Source organism: Triticum aestivum, chromosome 4B (genome assembly GCF_018294505.1).
Source record: "Triticum aestivum cultivar Chinese Spring chromosome 4B, IWGSC CS RefSeq v2.1, whole genome shotgun sequence".
Classification (NCBI taxonomy): Eukaryota; Viridiplantae; Streptophyta; class Magnoliopsida; order Poales; family Poaceae; genus Triticum; species Triticum aestivum.
The window spans coordinates 559,304,936-559,325,459 of NC_057804.1; positions in this window are offsets into that span (position 1 = coordinate 559,304,936).

The window sequence follows — 20,524 nt, forward strand, 5'->3', positions numbered from 1 at the left end:
CAGAAATGAATCACATTATACAAGCCTATCTTTGTGGATCTATTCGACGCCGGAAGCACGGTTCTACGACCATCTTGCCTCTACAAGCAGCAAAATTTTCCAGGGGCACGTTGACAATTAAGTCACTAGAAGATTCAAGGCCATGCCTCTGCTTTGCATATGATTCTGCTTAAACACAGACAAAACCAAGTAAGTGAAGTCATGGCAGAAGCACTGTTCTACATGCCGCACAGGCACGGCCGTGATTCCACAGTCATACCTGTTTGGTCCATCACAAAGTAAGTGTCGTGCAGTGATAACAGACGCACAGTCTTACAGGCACAAGAGGCACGAACGCCTCTGTATTGTAAAATATTTCAGCTAACAAGTTATTTGGATAGGCACGGCCGTCACATCACACGTGACTGCGTGTTCCAGGTGATTTTATCCGCTCGCTCTATTCACAAAAGAAAATCCAAACTTACAGACGGTGGACAAAAACATTAAAACTTGTTAATTTTTTGAGCTGCTGAATTGCTTCCCGACTCAAGAGCACAAAAACAAGTTCCTGACAACCTCACAGACATTGCATAAAGTATAAGCTGGAAATCCAAACTGGAAAGCACACAACAACACCTATCTTTGACAGCCGGATAACCATTTTCAACATTCACAAGTCAATGGATCCAGCAAATCCATGATTGGGCACTGGTTTGTCCAGATGTGTACTTTTAAATCCAAGTTCATATGCCTACAATACCCTGACAATATAAGACGAGCACATCTAGAAGCCTTGTTGCCCCATTGAAGCACCTCTTCTTGACGTTTATAAAATCCTTCAGTGATGTTGTCTAGGGGGGAGAGAAACTTAAGCCTCATAGTCTCTAACTCCTTTGCATTCAGAATAAAGAACATTGCAAATACAATGTTTTTGTTGCAGTGTACATATTTTTCCAACGTTACTGTCTTCAGACGAATGTCATGCTGTTTGAGAAACGCCCGATGCTTGTGGCGCCACTTGTTTGTTACACCTTCCTCATGGCAAACTCCTCCCTGGAAATGCATAAAGAGTGAGAATACTTGAGGACTACAAGGGGAAAGAGAGGCCTCCAATATAGTACATTGTGCATTGTTTGTGCTTTCAATGCGTCTGGAAATCATTTTACCTCAATAAACAAGTTCTCTAGGCTAGGAAAGCATCTCATCAAGGCAACAGCCTTGTTCAGATTTAATGACATGTGGATAAGGAGGGTCTTCACAGATTGAACCGCCATTGATAGGATGACTACAGACAAAGCCTGCACCAAGCACATATCATAAAACTAGATGGATAAAAGTTTACATGGCATGAAACTCGGGCAGTGGAACAACTGCAACTAAAGAGTATATAGTGCAAAAGGTGAGTACCTCGATAACTGTAGAGCCAAAAACAATCTTGGATTCAGGAGATCCTTCGTAAAAATTGCCTAGACACTCGAGTTTAGGTGCAGAGAAGATAGTTATCTGCAACTACCGGCTCTGAATATCGTGAATCAGTCGTTTAAGTGAGGGCGCATCCTCAACAACGAGTTCACCATTCTCACAAAGGATACAGATGAGTTCAACTTTGGCTGAGTTTATTCTCATGCAGTGGTCCAGGTTATTGCAAACAAGCAGGAGCCACACGAGGGCAGGGCAACCATGGTTGATTATGCTTTGTAGTGAGACATATGATATATCAACCTCCAAAAACGAAAGCCTATTAAGCACTGGAAGTTTGAACGATTGTGCATACTCATCAAGTATTTGGCAAAGAGAAAATGTGACGGTGTGCAGCGAGGAAAACAACAACGTGGAAGTCGGTGGCGAGGCCGCGGATGAATAGAATTCGTGCGGTAGTGTGATGGTTTTTCCAACGAAACGTGGGAACATGTAGTATAACTCGAGAACCTGCAGATTCTTCAGTCTTGGCGATCGAAGCCAGACGTCAACTGTAGAGAGTCTGCAGTGGAGGTAGCACGCGGGAATGCAGAGGCGATGGACTGCGCCCCCATGGCCGGAGAGGATGGTTTCCGGAAGGCACGAACCACCAACGTCAGGCTGAAAATTGCAACGAGTTCCAAAATATCTAAAACGAATGACATCCTTGCTGGGGAGCATCGAGGCTACATCGATATGAACTGTTTCTAGAGGCTTAAAAAGACGACCGACAGGGACCTCACTGCAGTCAAGATTCAGAGGAGTGGCGCGCCATAGAGGGCGCCACCGACGTGCGAGGATTTGAGTGCGGGTGCCCTCCTTAGTGGACAGACGGGAAATGATCCCACCGAGGACACAGTCCGTGAGGTCGTTGATGTGGTCCGGGCAAGACTCCTATTTCTCGGAACCACTAAGCAGGCCCGCGCTGCTTCTGGCCGCCACCGCCATGCCGCCAGAGGACGAAGTCACCGGTGGCCCGAACCTCGCCTTCTTGTTCCTCGGGGCACCTCACCGGATCTCCATTCCCGTCTCCGTTGCTGGATTCGCGCCGCCTCCAAGCACCACTATATGTGGCGTGTATCTGAAAAACTACTAGGTCTTCACTACACGCAGATCCAGCGTGTGAGGAAAGGAGGGGAGGGGACGTCGACCAATTGGACGACAACTATAAATTATATCTTTCCTTCACTGTTGCGGTGGAAAACAAAGAATGGTCATTTTCCTTCACTATTGCGGAAGAAAACATACACATGCATGGGTGGACAGCCCAACAAAGCATGGTGTGGTATTATATAGAGTCATGTTCGCTTGGGTTTGTGTTCTGAATGATTCCGTCGACTCGTTCAGATGGAGAGGCACGAATGTTTCGGCTCATAGGCACAAGCATGCAACGCTCAAGGTCATGGTCCGTGGTATTACATAGAATCATGCTCGCCTGTGACTCGATCAGACGGAGATGCACGGGCATTTAGCCCACAGAACTGAACCTTTGTGTTATGCACAGCCACGGGTGCTTACTCTGTGAGGCACGGAATGCCCTACGTCAGAGACGCTGACTCCTTATATTTAAAAGCACGGACATGAATTCCATAAGGACATGGATCCGTATTGAGTCGTGTAACGCTTCTTTCTTGATTCTACGTATATTATTCGATAAAGGCGTGGACGTTCGTGCATGTCTGTGTTTCAGTGTCGCAAGCACGGGCATAAAGCGCTTAAAGGCATGGTGTCGGTGTCAAAACCGGCGGATCTCGGGTAGGGGGTCCCGAACTGTGCGTCTAGGCGTATGGTAACAAGAGATAAGGGACATGATGTTTTATCCAGGTTCGGGCCCTCTCGATGGAGGTAAAACCCTACTCCTGCATGTCTAATATACAAGAGTAGATCCACCACGAGATAAGAGAGGCTAAACCCTAGAAGCTAGCCTATGGTATGATTGTTGTTTGTCCTACGGACTAAAACCCTCCGGTTTGTATAGGCACCGAAGAGGGTTAGGGTTACACAGAGTCGGTTACAATGGTAGGAGATCTACATATCCGTATCGCCAAGCTTGCCTTCCACGCCAAGGAAAGTCCCATCCGGACACGGGACGAAGTCTTCAATCTTGTATCTTCATAGTCCAGGAGTCCGGCCGAAGGTGATAGTTCGGCTATCTGGACACCCCTTAATCCAGGACTCCCTCGGTAGCCCCTGAACCAGGCTTTAATGACGACGAGTCCGACACGCATATTATCTTCGGCATTGCAAGGCGGGTTCCTCCTCTGAATACTTCATAGAAGATTTTGAACACAAGGATAGTGTCCAGCTCTGCAAAATAAGTTCCACATACCACCGTAGAGAGAATAACATTTACACAGATTCAATCTGCTGACGTATTCCATGGCATCACACCACGGCCAAGTCTTTATTCGAATCGTTTTTACGGTTCCACCTCAGCGCGTTTAGCGAGGCGGTTTCCTTGGCACGTCTTGTCAAAGCAGAGATCGTGTCCCCTTATTCCGGGATTCTCATCAATACGGGCCTGGGTAACCCAACCGCGCCATCAATTACGACGCTTGAGAGATAAGCGAGTTTTACCTGGCCGGTGGGGACACATAGCTTTGTCCGTCCATATAAGGGGATAAGGATCTACCTTTTCACACACGCCTTCTTCCTCCTCTGCTCATCCATTTCCGCGCACTCGAGCTCCAGCGCCCAAGTCCGTACATCTCGCCTTAACCTTCCCCAGCCATGTCTGGAGGGGGAGGCAAGTGGATGGTCTCCTTCGTGACGGAGGGACACATCAAAAAGCTGCGGAAGGCCGGATACTTGTCCAGCGACATCGCGCATCAGCTCCCTGACAAGGGGCAACTTATCCCCACCCCTAGGCCTCATGAGAGGGTGGTGTTCCTTACCCACTTCCTCCGTGGACTAGGTTTTCCACTTCACCCATTATTCTGGGGGATCATGTTCTATTATGGCCTGGATTTCCATGATCTGGCCCCAAATTTCATCCTCAACATCTCGGCGTTCATCGTCGTGTACGAGGCCTTCCTCTACATCCGGCCCCACTTCGGCTTATGGCTGAAGACCTTCAATGTCAAGCCAAAGGTAGTGGGCGGCCGCCAGGCAGAGTGCGGAGGTGCCATGGTGGGCAGGATGCCCAACGTTATATGGCTCGAGGGCTCCTTCGTGGAGACCATAAAGGGGTGGCAATCGGGGTGGTTCTACATCACCGAGCCGCGTGACCCTAAATGGGTGGCGGCCCCCGAATTCCGATCTGGCTTCCCTACACGGATCACCTCTTGGAAAGAGACGGGCCTGACATGGGGTAGTTTGAAAGAGCTGACCGGACTCCAATCCTACGTACAAACCCTGGTGAACAAGAAGCTCAAGCTTGTCAACGTAGTCCAGGTCATGCTCATCCGCCGGATCCTCCCGTGCAAACAACGTGCCTTCAACCTGTGGGAGTTTGATCCGGCACAACACCAAATCTTGAGCAGGCTCTTCGACACTACGTACGAAGATGCCTGGAAGGTGCTGTTCAAGGGCGCTGAGGCTCCCACATCCGCTACCGAAGATCGCGGATTCAGCTCGCAGCATCAATCCAGCGAGGTAAGCTATTTTACCCTTTACGGGACACTTGTTTTTCATAGTTTGACTCTATGCGGGATCTAAACTCCCTTACCTTTGACAGGCCTGGCAGAAGACGTCCGGGCAGGTTGACTGTCCGGCTCCCTTGCCAGAAGACCTAGCAAACGCCCGATTGACGGGGCTGCTGGTTCCGGCACCTCACGTGGTGCCGGAGAAGAAGGCCAAGAAGAAGGCCACGGGAACTCGAAAGAGTTCCAGGCGCCAGGTGTTATCAGACTCATTGTGCGATGACTCTGAGGTGCACTCCTCCCGTGAAGATGAGGAGGAGGAAAAAGAGGCCTCTCCCCCAGCAGGGGGAGAGAAGAAAAGGAAGGCCGCCCCAACTGGGGAGGCCGGAGGGTCCAAGAAGGGAAGGACCCTTCCTCCGGACTACTCCACCCACGCCGCCGATGACGAAGAGGAGCGTCCACCAAGGGATAAGCCCCCGGCAACATCATAAGTATCCGGATACCAGAATAACTCATGGCGTTTCATTTGTCGTATAGAGTCTCCTAACGCCGAATACAACCCTGTAGCCCGCCCAAGGACGGGCTTGACACTTCAACGAGTGGCTCCCTGGCTCCGTCGGACGTGAATAGCACTTCACTTCTGGCCGCCTCCTCTCCTCGCACTGCGGATGACGCCGAGGTGGGGTCCCAAAAGGGGCCCAGCCAGGAGGAGGAGGTCCCGAAGGCGCCGCAAGGCAACCTCCCAGACTCCGGGCATGAGGGGGATCAAACCCCAAAGGGCTCTAAGTCGGGCCCTGGGCCGCACTCCGCACCGGAACATTCAGTGGTTCAAGAGTCCGGCATGCGACCCCTTCGTAAGAAGGGCGAGACTGCAACACCGGTGGCCTCTGTCCAACCGGAGGCACCGGATAATTTGCTGGAGGCGCTTAATGGCGCCTCCATCGACGAGGAGCACCGCACTATTATGAGTGTGGTGATCCAGAAAGTTTAGTCCGCCAAGAGCGGGCTGACTGAAGCATGTGCCAGCATTCTAACAGGCTTTGAGGTATGTATTTAAGATATGTAAAAATATTGCCGAATAGACAGTAGCCCCTGATGCTCAGTTTGGTGTTCGGAAAGAAAAACCGAACTGAGGATCTAAATAGATGTACGCAGGAGTCTAACATAAGCATGTCAATATGGGGAATGCAGGCTGCGCTGCTGACCTCTGACGTACTGACTGCGGAGGTTAATGCATTGAAGCAGAGCCTCGAGCGGTCCGAGAACAAGCTCGGCCTTGCCAAAAAGCAGCTCGAGGACAAGGAAGGTAAGTAATACCTTATGGAAGTATATAAAAGATGTGGTTGCAAAAAATAGCAGGAATAACGTGAGAATTGCAGGGGCCATGAACAAGGTGGCGACCCTGAAGGAAGCGGTGTCCAAGGCCGAAAGCAATGTGGCCGCGGAGCGCATCGAGCGAGAGAAGCAGGAGGCGCGGGTGGCGGAGGTGCGGCAAGAGCTCCATGTTGGAAATATGCCCTAGAGGCAATAATAAAAGTGTTATTATTATATTTCCTTGTTCATGATAATTGTCTTTTATTCATGCTATAACTGTATTATCCGGAAATCGTAATACACGTGTGAATACATAGACCACAATATGTCCCTAGTGAGCCTCTAGTTGACTAGCTCGTTGTGATCAACAGATAGTCATGGTTTCCTGGCTATGGACATTGGATGTCGTTGATAACGGGATCACATCATTAGGAGAATGATGTGATGGACAAGACCCAATCCTAAGACTAGCACAAAAGATCGTGTAGTTCATTTGCTAGAGCTTTGCCAATGTCAAGTATCTCTTCCTTTGACCATGAGATCGTGTAACTCCTGGATACCGTAGGAGTGCTTTGGGTGTATCAAACGTCACAACGTAACTGGGTGACTATAAAGGTGCACTACAGGTATCTCCGAAAGTATCTATTGTTTTATGCGGATCGAGACTGGGATTTGTCACTCCGTGTAAACGGAGAGGTATCTCTGGGCCCACTCGGTAGGACATCATCATAATGTGCACAATGTGACCAAGGGGTTGATCACGGGATGATGTGTTACGGAACGAGTAAAGAGACTTGCCAGTAACGAGATTGAACAAGGTATCGGTATACCGACGATCGAATCTCGGGCAAGTAACATACCGATAGACAAAGGGAATTGAATACAGGATTGATTAAGTCCTTGACATCGTGGTTTATCCGATGAGATCATCGTGGAACATGTGGGAGCCAACATGGGTATCCAGATCCCGCTGTTGGTTATTGACCGGAGAACGTCTCGGTCATGTCTACATGTCTCCCGAACCCGTAGGGTCTACACACTTAAGGTTCGATGACGCTAGGGTTATAAAGGAAGTTTGTATGTGGTTACTGAATGTTGTTCGGAGTCCCGGATGAGATCCCGGACGTCACGAGGAGTTCCGGAATGGTCCGGAGGTAAAGATTTATATATAGGAAGTCCTGTTTCGGCCATCGGGACAAGTTTCGGGGTCATCGGTATTGTACCGGGACCACCGGAAGGGTCCCGGGGGCCCACCGGGTGGGGCCACCTGCCCCGGGGGGCCACATGGGCTGTAGGGGGTGCGCCTTGGCCTACATGGGCCAAGGGCACCAGCCCCAAGAGGCCCATGCACCTAGGGAACCCTAGAGGGAAGAGTCCTCAAGGGGGAAGGCACCTCCGAGGTGCCTTGGGGAGGATGGACTCCTCCCCCCCTCTTAGCCGCACCCCTTCCTTGGAGGAAGGGGCAAGGCTGCGCCTCCCCCCTCTCCCCTGCCCCTATATATAGTGGAGGGGAGGGAGGGCATCCATACCTGAGCCCTTGGCGCCTCCCTCCCTCCCGTGACACCTCCTCCTCTCCCGTAGGTGCTTGGCGAAGCCCTGCAGGATTGCCACGCTCCTCCATCACCACCACGCCGTTGTGCTGCTGCTGGATGGAGTCTTCCTCAACCTCTCCCTCTCTCCTTGCTGGATCAAGGCGTGGGAGACATCGTCGAGCTGTACGTGTGTTGAACGCGGAGGTGCCGTCCGTTCGGCACTAGGATCATCGGTGATCTGAATCACGACGAGTACGACTCCATCAACCCCGTTCACTTGAACGCTTCCGCTTAGCGATCTACAAGGGTATGTAGATGCACTCTCCTTCTACTCGTAGCTGGTCTCTCCATAGATAGATCTTGGTGACGCATAGGAAAATTTTGAATTTCTACTACGTTCCCCAACACTCCAGGCTCTCGTGGAAAAACACGAGAGTTTGGAGCGTGACTCAAAGACTCGAGAGTCCGAGCTCGCCTCGGCTCTTGAGAGCGCCAAAGCCGCTAAGGCCGAAGCCCAAAAAGCCCTCCAGGAAATTGAGGCAATGAAGAAGATAGCGGTGGGTAAGGCATTCTCCATGTATAGCAAGCACGTGAAAGTGAATTATTTGTTACTTACCCGAATCCGGAGCTCTCCAGGAGCATTCGCAGATCTACCCTGCAGTGAGTCTGACGCTGCCGCATTCTACTGGGCCGAGGAGGGGAGCTCGTCGGAGAAGGTGTTATGGTCTCAGTATGCTGAGGCCGTACACCCGGTACCCTTGAGCGACCAGCTGAAGCAGCTGATCGAGCTCCATAAGGTGGCTGAACAGGCCATGAAGGGCCTCATAGTTCCGTTGTGGCCTAAGGAAGCCATGCCTGGGAGCTACTTCGGGCTGGTGAGGCGGCTGGTGGATGCCTGTCCATGGATTGAAGGCGTCAAGCGCTCCATCTGTATCGAAGGTGCCCGTTGGGCCCTTGCCCGTGCTAAAGTGCACTAGGGCAAGATGGACGCTGAGAAGCTTGTGACGGATGCTCCACCGTCGGGCAAGGAGTATCGCACGCCCGAGATGTATTATACGGGTGTCCTGAAGGGTGCCCTCCTTATAGCGGGTGAATGCTCCAAAGATGTAATTTTTCAGTAAACTCGCATTTGTTATCCTGTATGCTTGAAAACTTGTTCATATGCGCTAAGCAACGCTTGTGAATTTAAAATATTACCTTCTGTGCGGCCGTTTATTAAATTTGAGAGATGGCGAGTCATCGGCTTCTGCCCCCGTGTCGCGAGTGTTAGGGTGTTCGGGATAAACTTGAGCGCTCTTTTTCCCATTCTTGGGTCCTTCAGGGAGGCGCTCAACGCAACGAACAAGGCAACCGGAGTATAATGCTTGAACACTCTCACTTAGCCATAGAATTCTATAATCTTAAATTTGGGCGAAGCCCCTAGTATTCGGAAGACCGAATTCGGGGCGCTATCCACGCCTTGGCCAGACAAAGCCGGCTCCTCACTCTAAGCGGCATAAGTCTTTAGGGACTAGAAAACCTCTCGAACAGCGACCGGCTCTCGCCCTATCATGACGGTCAGTTTTAGCTTTCTCCACTGAGGTGCTCAACCCAGCTCAACCGGGGCACAATCGCAGTGGTTCTCCCAGCGCTACCTTAGCCGATATAACAGAACGTAAGGTATCAAAACATGGGAGCCGGGAAAACCGAACTATTGACCCAAGACATGATTCGGAGCCGATGCATATAATGCTATAAGTTTGGGGTGCCGCACTTGTGAAAGTGTTCGGACTTATCACACCATATTTTGGGGTACTTAAGCCCCTGGTGTATTTGGCCGTACCAAAGCGTACGGATGCAACATGTCATAAATGAACATATATAGGTAAAAAGGGAATGCAATAATAGACAAAAGCTATGCATTGTTTATTTAAAAAAGGGCTGCGGTAAAAGCAGAACGATACAAATAGTGTGATAAGCAAGGGACGGGACTATTTGACATGTCCCCCTCCAGAAGCAAGCTGCGGGATAATATGTAAAACAGGTATACTGCTCATTATAGAGACCACCTGGGCACTCCACGTAGCTTTCTGCTCCCCTGGCTGTTGCATCGTGTGTTCGGCTATTCTACTGCCGGACAGGGCTTCTTGATAAAGGAGTCCTGAAAGTAAGAAAAAAGAATTACACAATCGGGAGCCCCTGGTGCGGTTGAGCCGCATTCTGGGCCTGCCGCGGTCGTGCCCCTCCCCCTATGCCCATGGTATTTCTAGAGCGTAATTATGTACGCGTAGTACTGGTTTCGCAACTTCGCGAGGGGTGGGTTTGGGGCCGCATCGCTATGCATGCTTGAGACGTGTCGGGCGGTCTTGTTGTAGGATACTCCGGGCGCGCTTGACGGTGTCCGGACGTTTAATAGCCGGACTCGAGAATTGTCTTGAGAGGCTGCTTTGTATTTCCGTCGCGAGAGCCGCCGTATGCTCCTCCATTTGGAGAGAGCGTTCGGTGTTTCCGTTGACTGTAATGACTCCTCGGGGGCCTGGCATCTTGAGTTTGAGATATGCGTAGTGCGGCACCGCATTGAACTTTGCAAATGCGGTTCGTCCGAGCAGTGCGTGATAGCCGCTCTGGAACGGGACTATGTCGAAGATTAACTCCTCGCTTCGGAAGTTATCCGGAGATCCGAAGACCACTTCAAGTGTAACTGAGCCTGTACAGTTGGCCTCTACACCTTGTATGACGCCTTTAAAGGTCGTCTTTGTGGGTTTAATCCTTGATGGGTCTATGCCCATTTTGCACACTGTATCCTGATAAAGCAGGTTCAGGCCGCTGCCGCCGTCCATCAAGACCCTAGTGAGGTGAAATCCATCAATGATTGGGTCTAGAACCAATGCGGCGAATCCGCCATGACGGATGCTAGTAGGGTGGTCCCTTCGGTCAAAAGTGATCGGGCAAGAGGACCACGGGTTGAACTTTGGGGTGACTGGCTCCATCGCATATACGTCCCTTAGTGCACGCTTCCGCTCCCTTTTGGGTATGTGGGTTGCGTATATCATGTTCACCGTCCGCACTTGTAGGGGGAAGCCCTTCTGTCCTCTATTGTTCGGCGGCCGGGGCTCCTCCTCGTCGTCGCTATGCAGCCCCTTTTCATTGTCTTCGGCATGTAACTTGCCTGCCTGCTTGAACACCCAACAATCCCTGTTGGTGTGGTTGGCTGGTTTTTCGGGGGTGTCGTGTATCTGGCACGAGCGATCGAGTATTCGGTCCAAAATGGACGGGCCCGGAGTATTGCTTTTGAATGGCTTTTTCCGCTGACCGGGTTTAGAGCCTCTGAATCCGGCATTGACTGTCGTATCCTTAGCATTATCGCCATTGATGCGGCGCTTGTGCTTGTTGCGACGCGACCTGCCATTGCTGTCCTTGGTATTCGAATTACCAGGGCTCTTGGTCATGTTGTTACTGCGAGCTAGCCAGCTGTCTTCTCCCGCGCAAAAGCGGGTCATGAGTGTTGTGAGGGCTGCCATGGATTTCGGCTTTTCCTGTCCTAGGAGCCGGGCAAGCCACTCGTCGCGGATGTTATGTTTGAAGGCTCCAAGGGCCTCTGCATCCGGACAATCGACGATTTGATTTTTCTTGGTTAGGAACAGTGTCCAGAATTGTCTGGCCGATTCCTCTGGCTGTCGAATTATGTGGCTTAGGTCATCGGCGTCTGGTGGTCGCACATAGGTGCCCTGGAAATTGTCGAGGAATGCGGCTTCCATGTCTTCCCAACAACCAATTAACTCCGCTGGCAAGCTGTTAAGCCAATGTCGAGATGGTCCTTTAAGCTTGAGTGGGAGGTATTTGATGGCGTGTAGATCATCACCGCGGGCCATGTGGATATGAAGGAGATAGTCCTCGATCCAGACCGCAGGATCTGTTGTGCCATCATAAGATTCAATGTTTACGTGTTTGAAACCCTCAGGGATTTGATGATCCATTACTTCGTCTATGAAGCATAGTGGGTGTGCGGCGCCTCTGTATTGGGCTATATCACGACGTAGCTCAAATGAGCTTTGTCTATTGTGTTCGGCCCGGCCGGAATTGCCATATCCGGCGTGACGGTTATCGTCACGTATCATGGGGCTTCCACGCGATTCGTAGATTGATCTTGTTTGCCTTTCCTTGCCCTCCAGTATATCCCGCAGGTCTGGCGCATTTTCCCATGCCTTGGTATTTTTTGAGCGGCGCCGGGGTGCGGCTTGAGTGGAGGGCCGAGAGGCCTCTCTGTCGCGGCCACAAGGTGGCCGGTCAGCCGTATCATGCGCTGGTGATGTAGGTTTAGGTTCTTCCTCCTCTAATCGGGGTAGCAGCATGCATTTTGGGTAGCTCTTGGAGGGGCGTTCAAGTTCATACTCTTCGGCCGCAAGGACTTCAGTCCATCTATCAGCTAGCAAATCTTGATCAGCTCTAAGTTGTTGCTGCTTTTTCTTGAGGCTGCTTGCCGTGGCCATAAGCCTGCGTTTGAAACGCTCCTGTTCGACGGGATCCTCAGGCATGAAAAATTCGTCGTCGTCGAGGCTTGCCTCGTCTTCGGAGGGAGGCATGTAATTATCGTCCTCTACCTCTCTGTCTGCCACTCTCTCATGAGGGCTGGCTTCTCCATCCTCCTGTGCTGAATCCTGCTGGAGGGGGTTGTCTTCGGCACTTTCCGGGGTGTTATTGTTTCCCGTGCCGGAATCACCATTTTTGTTGTGGCGGGATTTAGAGCGTCGCCGCTGATGCCGGCGCTTAGGCTGTATCTTGGAAGGGTCATTCTCCGTTGTTCCATCACTGTTCCCATCTTTTGGGATGCCCACCATGTAAATGTCATAGGACGAGGTGGCCTTCTAGTGCCCTATAGGAGCTGGTTCTTGGTCGTCTCCTTCATCGTCGTCCATACCATCGATGTCTTCGGAGTTGAAGTCAAGCATGTCGGTTAAATCATGGACAGTGGCTACGAAGTGGGTGGTGGGTGGGTTTTGAATTTCTTCGTCGTCCGCATCCCAGCCTTCCTGACCATAGTCCGGCCAGGGCTCTCCTGATAAAGAGAGAGACTTTAGTGAATTCAGGATGTCGCCAAAGGGCGAGTGCTGAAAGATGTCCGCAGCGGTGAACTCCATGACCGGCGCCCGATCGGATTCGATTGGCAGGGGCGCGGAAGGTCCGGAATCCGGAGAGGAGTCCGGTACCTTGGAGTTACGAGCCTTACAAAGGACAGGGATGGTGTTCAGCACAATCGCCGTAGAGATATCAGCCCCCGAGGCGGTGTCCAGCCACCCGTCCTCGATCGGCGCAGTCGGCTCCGAGCTAAGAGTCGGAGCAGACACTTGTGCAGCCTCCAGGGCACTGTCCGGTGGCAGAGCTAGATCATGCCCATCGTGACAGTGCGGTGCGCTTGGCTGTGGCTCGAACCCGTCGAAGATCAATTCTCCACGGACATCAGCCGTATAGTTCAAACTTCCAAATCTGACCTGATGACCAGGGGCGTAGCTTTCAATCTGCTCCAGATGGCCAAGTGAATTGGCCCGCAGTGCAAAGCCGCTGAATACGAAGATCTGTCCGGGGAGAAAGGTCTCACCCTGGACCGCATCATTATTGATGATCGGAGGAGCCATCGGGCCTAAAGATGACGATACAGAGGAACTCTCAATGAAAGCACCAATGTCGGTGTCAAAACCGGCGGATCTCGGGTAGGGGGTCCCAAACTGTGCGTCTAGGAAGATGGTAACAGGAGACAAGGGACACGATGTTTTTACCCACGTTTGGGCCCTCTCGATGGAGGTAAAACCCTACTCCTGCTTGATTAATATTGATGATATGGGTAGTACAAGAGTAGATCCACCACGAGATCAGAGAGGCTAAACCCTAGAAGCTAGCCTATGGTATGATTGTTGTTCGTCCTACGGACTAAAACCCTCCGGTTTATATAGGCACCGAAGAGGGTTAGGGTTACACAGAGTCAGTTACAATGGTAGGAGATCTACATATCCGTATCGCCAAGCTTGCCTTCCACACCAAGGAAAGTCCCATCCGGACACGGGACGAAGTCTTCAATCTTGTATCTTCATAGTCCAGGAGTCCGGCCGAAGGTGATAGTTCAGCTATCCGGACACCCCTTAATCCAGAACTCCCTCACATGGAGAGCTATTATATACAGTCACGCACAAAGATTTTCTGTTTGTATTCCGAATGGCTCGGTGGACTCGGTCAGAAGAAGAGGCACGCACGTGACGACCACGGAGGCATGGCCACGTATGTGCATTTATTACGAAAACCTAACAGAATCGGGTTTATATGTCAACACTTTCTGCTTACTCTGTGAGACACGTAACAGCCCATTCGAGAGACAAAAGGGGCACACGTTTATTGGCGCATTTCCACATGACTGGCGACTATGACATAAAGTAGCATAAACATAAAAAGATAGAAAGGTAGACTGATTTCATCAGTTGCAAGCTCCTTCGTGGCTCCTTAAGGACAACAAAGACAAACAAAGCGTACAAACAGTGCAAACAGAACAACAGTTGTTCGACAAGGTTTACACAAAATGCGAACTCCAAAACTTCAAGACAATAAGACACTCCCAAGAACATGAGCAACCATCTCAAGACATATTCTTCAGCATGAACATCTGAATGGATTCGTCAAATCGAGATATTCAACACTCCTATTTTGTAAATACTGACGCACGTGGGTGCAACTTGGTAATAATCGAAGACGACCATGTTTAGAAGCCTTATTGTGCCACTTTAGAACCCTTTGTTGCTCCTCGTAAAATACTCCTGTGAACTCCACGGGAGGTACACAAACTTAATGTCAATGCTATCCAGATCCTTTGCACATAGAACAAAGAACGCCACAAATTCCTCGTTACCCCGGCAAGGAATATAATCTTCCAGCATTACTGTCTTCAGACAAATATCATGATGTTTGAGAAACTGCTGGTGCCTATGACGCCATACGTTTTTTTCAGAACGACACGTCAACCGTCCCTAAAAAATACATGAAAGGTTGAAAATACTTAGCGTCCATAGAAAACGATATGTATGTATGTATGTATCCACTTAAGTCAAATTTAACATAAACATTTTTAAATGGAAGGAGAACTACAGTATGCACATTTCTCAAGATCATCACCTCGACAGACAAGTTCTTCAGTTTTGGAAAGCACTGCAGCAATTCAACGACAATGTCCACCTTATAATCCATGTAGATGAACAAGGTCTTGACAGATTGCCGCATTATTGTAAGACTGACTGCCCCAAAATGCTTCATAAAAATTAACAGAAGATACGTCACAAAACTAATAGACTAAAGGTTGGACGAAATAAAATTGGTTTCCTCTCAAACAAGATGAAGCTGGAAGTATTGTCAAAACTCAATACCGCAAGACATGTGAGACGACGTGGATACGGATCAGGTGCAGAGACACCAGTTACCTCCAAATCCTCACCTTGCATGAAGCAAAGAACATATTTCAACAAATTAATGGAACTAACATCGGAACAAGTCATCACCCTGTTCCAGAATCAGGTAAAGTCGGTACCTCAACAAGTGCGGGTGCAGACATGAACGCGAATTCACCTAGCATCCCCAGTTTAGGTGCAGAGACAACAGTAATCGAACAGTGGTCGTCTTGTTTATCGCGGATCAACCGTTGAAGCGAAGGCGCATCCTCAATAATGAGTTTTCCGTAGTTACAACAAATGCCAATGTTTACAAGGTTATACGTGTTTATTGTGATGCGACGAACTCCCCCACTGAAAATAAGTAGCAGAGACTCAAGTGCAGGGCAACTAGAGTGGACTATGCTTCGAAGCGAGACCTCTGATATAACAACTTCCACAAGCGATAGTCTTTTCACCAGCGGTAGCTTAAGCGTCCCTACATAATTGTCTGGTATATGGCAAAGAGCAAAGCCGAGTGTGTGCAAAGAGTAGGAAAACCTAAGAACGGACTCCGGCGCTGAGGGCACGATGAATACACCCAGTGGTGTGACCTCTTGCGTCGCGAATCCTGGGAACAGATAGTAGAACTCAAGAATCTGGAGATTGTTGAGCTTTGACGATCGGAACCAGGCAGCAACGATGGCAGGTCTGCACCGCAGGTAGCACGCCAGGATAGAGAGGCGGCTTACTGAGCCAGCATGACTAGACAGGATGAATTCCGGAAGACTGACAACATTAACGACAGAATTTCGAGAGCACTGAGTTCCGGTATAAAATTTGAAGACAGCCTCGATGATGGTGGATAGCTTCAAGAGGATGACAATATGAACTGTTTCTCCAACATTAAAAAGACGGGCAAGAGAGATCTCGCGACAGTTGAGATTCAAAGGAGCGGTGAGCCATAAAGGACGCCACCTACGAGTGAGGATTCGAGTACGGATGCCCTCCTTGATGGGGAGACGAGAGATGATCTCACCTAGGATGGCGTCCGGGGGGTCGCTGATGAGGTCCAAACGAGACCCTTCTTCTTCATCCTTGGATCGAGGAAGAGCACACTTGCCGCTTCCCTCCCCTACGGCGACAAACACACCACCAGAAGGCGGCGTCGCCGATGGCGCCACTCTCGCCCTCTTGGAGCTAGGAGTAGCACATTCCATCTCCATCTCCATCTCCATTGAAGGGGTCGCACCGCACACGACAAGTGCTCAGTGAGGTGGATCTGGAAAAATGGATTATAACCTGTCCACCGATGAAACAACTTAAATACTAAGAGGGACGGGAAAGGTATAGATTAATTACCTCTCCTTTATTTTTCCCATAAATTGTAGATGCATGCTTGAAATATTGAATATAGTCACGGCTTTGATTATGTGAGATGCACTGTTGAACACGCAGACCAGACACGGGCGTGCCCCTCCGTGTTTTAATTTTTTACGGCACGTACATACATTAAAAGAATATGTTCCACGCCGGAAGCACGGGTGGGCAGCACACAAAGGCATCGTGCGGTATTACATAGAGTCATGTAAACTAGTGTCTGTCTTCCGAACGATCCCGTCGACTCGTTCAAACGGAGAGACACGGGACGTAAACACGCGGAGGCATGGTGTGGTATTACATAGAGTCACGTCCGTGCGTTTACTGCAGAAACACAATAGAATTGGATTCAGATGTGAACCCTCACAGTTTACTTTCTGAGACAATGAATGGACGATCCGAGAGACACTGTCCTTAAAAGAACGGGCAAGAACTCTGTACAACCACGATTTTGTACCAAGGAGCAAGTGTCAAATGCACGGAAGTGAAGCAAAGAGGGACACGCTTTTAGTAATAGAAGAAGCACTCTATCGTATGGCGTTGCTCCTTTGTCAAGCGCACAGTAGGACGGCTGTGGAAGGCACGCTTCTCAGGCAGAGAACGAACGTCACGATGCCACGACAAGGTGAAATCATGGTTGAAGATGCACTGTTGAACAGTCGCGGCTTTGATTATACAATATGCACTGTTGAACACACAGACCAAGAACAGGTGTGCCCCTCCGAGTTTTATTTTTTTACGACACATACATACATTAAAAGAATTTGTTCCATGCCGGAAGCACAGGTGGGCAGCACACAAAGGCATCGTGCGGTATTATATAGAGTCATGTAAACTATTGTCTGTCTTCCGAACGATCCCATCGACTCGTTCAAACGGAGAGACACGGGACATAAGCACGCGGAGGCATGGTGTGGTATTACATAGAGTCACGTCCGTGCGCTTACCATGCAACCGTGAGAGTCACGGTTGAACATTCACTAGTGGCATGGCCGTGGCTGCCCATGCCCTTCGGTTATTTTTATCTCTCTGTCACGCAGCAGAGAAGCATGCTTGTATGCTTACAACATCCACATTCAGAAACCGACACGGCTGCGGAAAATAACAAGGAAACCTGTGCCTCTGATATTTTTCTCCGCCGAGTAAAAATACATAAAGAAACAAAAGGTGTTCTTATCTAAATTTGTTTTCTTTCTATGACTGCAGCAAATTAACTTACAAGCCATTCTTATAACCACAAAACGAGAAAAATAAGCAATCGACACCAGCCCGCCCTCCACACCGATCACTTGCTATTTCATTGCTCCACGTGCATCCTTGTTTTTGAATGTTCAGCGATCCATTCTTCCTTCTCGACACTTGTGCAACCCCACCCTTCTGCATACCTATTCAACCTATTTGCCTTCATTATTGACATTCATACATAAAAACAAAGCGAAAGATTGTGGTTATCACTATTTTTTGCTTACGCCCTGTTTAGGCTGCATTATTACCTTTTAATTTTCTTTTCATACTACTCTCCGTTACCAAAAAGTCTCCACTCAGACCTTTCCTTTCTGAAAATGGACTGCGCAGATTCCGTGCCTTGTCCCGAGCTTCCCTGCATGCATTCTGTGTGCCTGGCTTGTGTGATGTTCGTTACTGGCATGGATGCAAGACTTTGGTAAATGCTACCTACTGTCAGTGGGGTCATTGGAGTTGCTGGTGTTTGATGTCTTCCTCCTGGGCTTGGAGTGTATTGTCCTGAGCCGTTTGATGTCCTCGATGGTGTTGTCGCTGTTGTCGGCCATTTCATTGACCTTGCCTTCTTCTCCTGCTGCGATTTCCTCTTCTCTTCTTCAATCCTCATCCTCTCTTGTACTTCTGGGTTATCCGGGCAGTTTGTTTTCCTGTGACACTTTACTCGACAACGGCCGCACTTGGGTACGGCTTTGTTGCCTTTTCCTTTCTTCTCAGAACTAGCTTTGATTCGATCTCCTTTTTTCGTGCCCTTTGAGCCACTCATGGGAGGGTTCTTGAGAGTTTCGGCAAGAATGCCTGTGTCTGGTTCCTCAGCAAGTGCCGCCATGACTTCTATTTTCATATCTACCGTACACTCACGCAGAACACTGTATGCCTTCTCTTTTCTGCAAGCATTTGAACAGATATCCGACAACTCAGCGTAAGCGAGGCCGAATCTCATCGTTTCATCATCTTGTGCGGTCATGCTATCACCTTGACTTGTATATAGAACTTTCAGACTCTCTGATAGATTCTTTGTCCATCTGGGGATGACAAAGGATTTTGGACGTTGATCGATCATGCTTGTTTGGTCCATCACCTTAAGCACATGGTAGCACTGAATGCCATCCCTACTTATTTTCTTGCAACTGCAACTGTATATTTCTTTTTGCTCATCCACATCTACCCTGAACTCAGACCTCTCAAATTCCTCGCCCGGATATGGTTTCCACACTTTTTCTCCAGGCTCAGTAATCCTTTTTAAAAAATACTGCCTCCCCTTTGCCAGGTTAGAGCAGTTGAAGTAAGTCCGGTTCCCTAGCTCCAGCTGGAATTTCCAGAAAAAATCATTGGTGTATACTTGACTTGCCTATCTTTCAATCGGAAAGCCCGTCTCTAGTGATGGCGCCTTCTCTTCTATTCGGTGTCTTTTCTTGTCAAGCATGGCGAGGCAATTTTGCTGAATCATGTGATACGCATCAACAAAACTTTTTATAGTATCCCTGCGGTCGACGTAATTCTTCCACATCGAATTCATGCTCTCACTCCGAGTGGTTGTTGACAAGAAAGGATAGAAACAGTCCTTGAAGTAAGCCAGCACCCAAAAAATTTCGGAGTTCCCATAGCGTGTTCAGCTGTTTGTTGGCTTCCGCCTTGTGCACAGAAATTGCTGCTTTCCAGGCACGCTCAAACTCGTCTTGACTTAGTGAGTTTTTGACGATTCAAAATAAATCATCAGACATCCCTGGGTGTTGCGCAAACACTACTGCGTTATTTTCCTTCAGGTTCTTCCTAATATGCCACCAGCAGAACCTGTGCCTCGTTCTCGGAAGAGCTTCCTTTATTGCAGTCTTCATCGCCTGGTCCTGGTCTGTTATTATGTATTTCGTCTCTTTACCTCCCATTGCCTCGATAAACGTGCTTAGGAGCCACTTGAATGACCTTATTTTCTCATCTTTCAAAAGGCCTAGTCCAAACAGGACGGTCGACCCATGGTTGTCGACACCTATAATTGGTACAAATGGCAAGCCATATATATTCGTAGAGAATGTCGTGTCAAAAGACACGAAATCTCCATACAGCTCATAATTCATCTTGCACAAGGAGTCTGTCCAAAACATGCTCAACACTACATTGTTCTCTGTCTCTTCCACATGGTGGAATCCCGGCCTCCGCCTCTGCATATTGGCAAACAGTTTCATGGTGTCCTCGATATTAGTGCCACACTCTCCAGCCCTGTCATGGCATGCAATATTGCTTATGTCAATCATGTCGAACATAATTTCTCGCCTCGGTGTCCCCATGGCAGTAAAAATCTGCATAACCTTCCTCGGTTCTAACCTCGCCTTGTGCAACACTTGTATAAAGAATTTCTCCTGAGGTGTCATCTTCTTATAGCATCTCATGAACTTCAGCATCCAATCTGATGGGTGAAGTTGGTGGTTGTGCTCTAGGAGCACATTCTTCAGATACCATTTCCTCCTATCTGCATCCCTCTTGGCTGTTATTCGGACTGGGCAGCTTGTCTGGATCAAGCAATTGCTCCTTCTCTCCTTAACATGTCTCTCAGTTGTTTTATTCTGCCTTCCCTTGGTGCACTGAAACACTTGCTTGTCAAGCTGCTGATCATATGTCGATCTTCTACTCGTTGATCGCTTGGCAGCAAAGCCAACCTTTC